This window comes from Hevea brasiliensis, unplaced genomic scaffold, assembly GCF_030052815.1.
Source record: "Hevea brasiliensis isolate MT/VB/25A 57/8 unplaced genomic scaffold, ASM3005281v1 Scaf1, whole genome shotgun sequence".
Classification (NCBI taxonomy): Eukaryota; Viridiplantae; Streptophyta; class Magnoliopsida; order Malpighiales; family Euphorbiaceae; genus Hevea; species Hevea brasiliensis.
Genome location: NW_026614585.1, coordinates 9,805,823 through 9,812,127, shown reverse-complemented (window position 1 = coordinate 9,812,127; position 6,305 = coordinate 9,805,823).

Below are 6,305 nucleotides of genomic sequence, written 5' to 3'. Positions count from 1 at the left end.
AGCCTCGACCTTCGGGATGGCACAGATCTCAGAAGCTGTCCGATCTCCTCCTCAACGAGAAGAGCAGCCTCTACCTCCTCCAGTTGCTCCAAGCACAGAAAGGGGTCCTTCTCAATCTTCTGGGAGGGCCTCTTCTCGTAGCGCTCAAACGCTGATCGACTCCTTGAAGAATAACCGGACTGTTCGGGAGAACCCCGGTTTTGCCAAAGTCTTGGGGTCTTCCATCCGCTCAGAGAGGACCGGGACAGGCTATCCCCGGACAGCCTCGATGACATCTTGACTCGATCTATGAGCCTGAACGTGGAGTGTCTGGTGAACCAGACTATAGTTCGGGAAAAGGCTCATCGCCTGGGTAAGGAGATCGAGAAGAAGAATCAGGAAGTTGCTTCCCTCCGATCCCAACTCTTATCCACCGTAATTACATCTCTGTTGAGGGGCGCGGTTCTATGAAGATGTCAAGGCGAACAAAATCATGTTCATTGAAAGGGATCGTGCTCGGGAAAGTCCAGCGCTTCATGCCAACGAGCCGCCGTGCTCGTCAACTTATCGAGGAGCTTAAGGCGAAAGACGAAGAGATGGTGACGGGAATAGCCGGTGCCTATGTGAATGCTCACCAGGATCTCTTGGCCGAGCTCCAGAAGCGTTACTCGGAGGAGGACTTCTCTTGGATGGCCGACCTGGCTCCCGGGGGCGAGGGTGAGGATAGTGAGGAGGAGGCCGAGGGTGAGAGAGAGAGTGAGCAAAATGTAGATCAGGCTGGGGGTGATCCTCCAGCTGAATAACTTGTACAAATTTTGAAATGAAATGGAACGCCTCTTTTGTTCAATGAATGGTTGTGATCGGAAAATTTCTAAGCACTTGATTGTCTGAGTATAAATGAAAGCGATTATTATCCTAAGTGTGAGAGATCGGAAAACACAATACTCACGAGATTGATAAGGAACCATCGCTAAGCGGAACTTAATTGAAAATTTGACTTGAACATTTAAGATCGGGATCTTCATTAAACCGGATTAGAACCTTAGCTTGATTATTCCTAGGCTTTTAAAAGGGAGGTCGACCATGAATACTGGCAGCAAAGATCTAGTGGTAGTTCAATTTCATCTGACAAGAGAGATAGGGAATGTAGTTAGCTGGTCAGGATATTTGACAATTGGCTTGATAGATCGGTGAATGATTTGAGAGACCGGTAAGGCTTTAACGGACACGAGAGCTTAGCATTGACTCAACTTTCTGTGAAGAGAGATCAGAACTGTGGTTAGATGGCAAGGAGAGACTTAGTGCTAGGGATCGGTTTCGAAGTTTATTGTGGGGATCGGCCAAAATATGGTGTCGACATTTACAAGAAGGTTAGTGGGAGTGGAATCGTTTTCCTTATTTTATATGTCGATGACATATTATTAATAGGAAATGATATACCATTACTCCAATCTGTAAAGATATGGTTATCCAAGAAATTCTCCACGAAGGATTTAGGAGAGGCAGCCTATATTCTAGGAATTGAAATCTATAGAGATAGATCCAGAAGGCTCCTTGGTCTCTCATAATCTGTGTGCATAGACAAAGTGTTAAAATGGTTTAACATGGGAGAATCAAAATGAGGATTCTTGCCTATATCACATGGTATTTCTCTTTCCAAAGATATGTGTCCTAAGACACAGATTGAGAAAGAGAAAATGGATAGGATCCCTTATGCCTCAGCTATTGGATCTATCATGTATGTGATGCTATGTACAAGACTGGATGTATCTTATGCTTTACGCATAACTAGTAGATACCAAGATAATCCAGGTGAACGTCACTGGACAACAGTAAAGAACATTCTTAAGTACTTGAGAAGGACTAAAGATATGTTTCTGGTCTATGGATATGGTGAACTGGTAGTTCAAGGGTATTCTGATGCCAGCTTTCAATCTGATAAAGATGATAGCAAATCCCAATCTGGTTATGTTTTTATACTTAATGGTGGTGCTATGAGTTGAAAAAGTTCCAAACAGGAAACTACAGCAGATTCTACAACTGAAGCTGAGTACATCTCTGCATCTGAGGCAGCAAAAGAGGCCGTTTGGATCAAAAAGTTCATCACTGAACTTGGTGTGGTTCCTAGCATTGTTGATCCAGTAACTCTGTACTGTGATAACAATGGAGCCATTGCACAAGCTAAGGAACCCAGGTCTCATCAGCGATCCAAACATGTGTACTTAGGAGATTTCATTTGATCAGAGAGATCATTGAGTGAAAAGATGAAATGATAGAAAAGGTCCCCACTGAAGAAAATCTTGCAGATGCTCTTACTAAGGCATTGTACCAACAAAGACACGATCACCACCTGTAGGGTTATGGTATTAGATACATGGGTGATTAGCTTTAGTGCAAGTGGAAGATTGTTAGTGTATGTGCACTGCAGCCAATGTGTTAGTTGCAGGTGTGATCACTTAATACATGTATATACTTTATTATTAATAAAGGCTGCTTTATTTTTAATGTTCAATTTAATTTTAATGAATATTATTTAATAAAGATAAAGTCCATGGGACTTTTATGTATGGCAGTGGAAATTATAATGTTGTTATAATTATGAGATTCCGACTGCATTATAGCATTGTTCCAAAAATTGTTCTCGGTCAATGTTATGTCAAGACTGGATATTGATATAACCGTTGAGACCAGTGCACGTTGCATTCTTTCCTCTATGAAAGGAAGCAGTAATTCTCATTAAGCTGAGGTATATGAGATACGTAGAACCAACGTGTAGGTGCTTGTGGTGACAAGTTCACTGAACTGACCTGCACGAAGATTCCATATGGAAGTTTACCTGTGCCTATGGAAAAACTCGAGTGACAGTCGTGTAAATGATTCTTAGACTTGAGACATTAAGTTATCTTATATAGGAATTACTGTATTTTGATACTAGTCACATATAATTCTATATAAGGGTAACTAATGTGACACCCGTTGGATACAGTATGAACTATATAGAGATATTGTCAAGATAGAATTCATCACCTTAGGTAATTAAGGAAGATATTTCAGTTGTTCCTAGCCAGTATGGATTGTTAAATCCTTGCGCAAGGTAAAATAAGATTGATATCTTATTTAATTAGTCAATCATAATAGGAGGATAAAAATGATTTGTACATAGCAGACACATTCCATGCATCAATGTATAAATCGAAATATTATGATGAAAGGATATTAATTACACTAATGGACTGATCAAAGAAAGGTTAGTCAAACCACTTTGACAAGTTCTAATATTTGGGTGGTTATTACACATTGCTAGATGTCAATAATGATATACAAATATAATTAATCAATTATGAATTGATGACAAAATTAAAGTATTAATTCTATTTAATTATATTTGTTACCAACATATTAGGAACCTAATTGGTTACACACATAAAGACTGTAAGTGAGGAATTAAATTGGGTTATCAAGGTGAATTTGATAAAAATAATTCTAAAGACTTAAAGACTAAAGTATAAATTTTATTTAGACTGTTTAATGTCTTAATAATTAAGTGTGGACTTAATTTAAAATTTCTAAAATTATAGAAATTAATTTTGTGAATTTTAATTCCTATAGGGTCAATTTATAATTAATAAATTTAAAGGGTTAAATTTATAATTATAAAAAGGTTGCTCCCTATAAATAGGAAGCTTCTCTTCCATTCTCAGAAAGAGAGAAAGTAAGAAAGAAAAGTAGAGAGCTAGCATTCACAATTTCTCTAAAATGAGTTTTGAAGAATTTCCTCACAACCGGTCTGTGTGGATACCATCAGAGGCCGGACATATGGACAGCTGGTGGTTTGCTACAACCTGACCTAATGGTCAGTAAATTTCTCAAGAGGTAATTTGCTAAACAATAAAATTTAAAATTCCACCATTCTATAACTTTAATTAAATTGATCTTGGTTTTAAAATTTTCTGCTCAATTTGTTGAGATTCAAATGTAAACTAACAATTATAGGTGCCTCATAACATCAGTCATCTCTTGTTTTTTACGAGAGTTTCAGTTTGAATATTCATTCTGTTCACCAATCATGCAGTTTTCCTTTCCACAAAAGATACGGATGCGCCAACCATTTCTAATTTGATTCACTATTGATATCCCTACTGAATTTCCTGTGCCTTTTTTATTTTCAGGACCATTGCATCATACTACAGCTGTTGTTTTCATCAGAAAAAGATCTCGCAGTTTCACTGTGCTACTGTGGATGGAGTTCATTATAACACTGCTGCCACTTGCTTGGGTAATTGGGAACTTTGTGTCTTTCTCTACCGCCTAGATTTTGAGGCTGGTAGGATGGATAATGAGAGATGAAAAGAAAATGGCCATCGCAGAACTGTGTACTTGTTATGAAGGTATTGTATAAGTACATAGTGATTAGTGATTACAGACTTTTTAGCTTTTTATTCTTCATATTTTGGTTTTCAGTTGAATCCTCAGTTACAGCTAAGGTTCTGTCATGTAGGAAATAAGAGGGATTGGGTTCTGTTATAGTGGATGCAAATTGTATTCGTGGAAGAAAGTTAGATTGACATTATATTATACCCATCATATTTCTCACTTCCAAGAGTCCTCCAATTGAATCAAACTGCAATGAGAAGGATTTCAGTGATTTGCGCTTTATGAGAAGCAACAATGACATTTGTGGTCGTGTAGATAGGATTAGGGTATATAAGTAGAAGGGGAAATACAACAGATTTTTGACATTTGAACTGGCCCTATGAACTGATTGAAGAAAATATATGGGAGGAATGGTGATCGCATGTATTTATTGGCGCAATATATCAATGGATAGCGTTCTCCCAATGGAAGAATGAACAGCTAAACAGGTGGCAGATGTTGCTCCTCTGGTTCGCTGCGATCCATGAGCGTATTCAGCAGAATGATTGAATGGAGAGACGCATCGTGCCGCAACTTGTACCATTCTTGGTAGGAGCTGTATGCTGCTCTTGCAATTAACAAAACCATATGGCTAAAATTATCAACCCAAACCATGGGGCGAGAATGAATAGAAGCAAAATGGTTGCAAGAGTTCCAAATAAGATGCTTAAGTTGCCAATGATTGCACAGTAAATGGAGTTTTGAATTCGGAATCTAATGTCTGTCACCAAAGTTAGGAGGTAAGATAGAATTGCCACATAGAATGCAATCATAATGCCACTCTGCATGTCAAGTGGAGATAATTTTGCTGATTGGTATTTGATTCATAGAAAAGTACGTAATGCCATAATCAGAGAAAACTGAACTCCGTGCAATACTAGGTAAGATTTTTTTTTATAAGTTATCATTTTAAAGTTGAAAAATTATTTAATTATTTTAAATTAACTAAAATATATTAAATTTAACACTAGATCGATTTTTAATATTATCTAATTAACAAATTTAAAAAGTTACTTTTTTAATTATAATAATAATAATAATAATAATAATAATAATAATAATAATAATAATAATAATAATAATAATAATAATACCAAAGATCCTAAATCCAACTATAAAGGAATTTCAAATCCAATATGAAGGCAAACTTTGATCGAGACCAGGTGAACTTCCCATAGAGTTTGATGTTTTATTAGGAGCAGCTTGTGGCCCATTTTAGGCCCAAAACTGCGTTCATAATAACCAGAACCTAAAAAGAATACGGTGCCATTTAGACTCAAAAAATTAAAAATAAATAAATAATGTTGCCCCCGCGATCTCTATAACTTCTCCCAAATGAGCGTGCGTACTTCAGCCTTTACTGTTTGCTTGGTCACCTATCGTCTTGTTACCTCATCTCCTCTTGATCCTGTACTGCAAGCAACCCTAATTGGGTCTCTTGTATTGATTTGTTGAATTTATGATATGAATTTAAAATGGTGGTGGAATATCAATCTGTTGTTGTAAAATATGAAATTGAATCTGTGACTCTGCATTTCTGCTTGTGTGAATAGGTGAGCAAGAGTACAAAGAAGAAGTAAATCGCATTTAGGGGTGAACAAATCTTGACAGCAGTTATAAATTGAAGAGCAGAACTTGATTGTGAGGCACCTGTACTGACCTTTCAATGTCGAAACCTGCCCGTTGATTCTGAGGCATCTTTTCCAGTCTTCTTCAATATTTTACGCAAGACATCTTTATTGACGCAAGACACATGCATACTAGTACGCACGTAAATAATTATAAAATATTCATAATTATAAAAGCAAGTTTAGAATAATACTTTTTTTTATTATTGCTTACCACAATTTTTCAATATTTTTATATTTTAATTTATTATTATTTTTTTTTATTAATCTTCTTTCAAATATTGA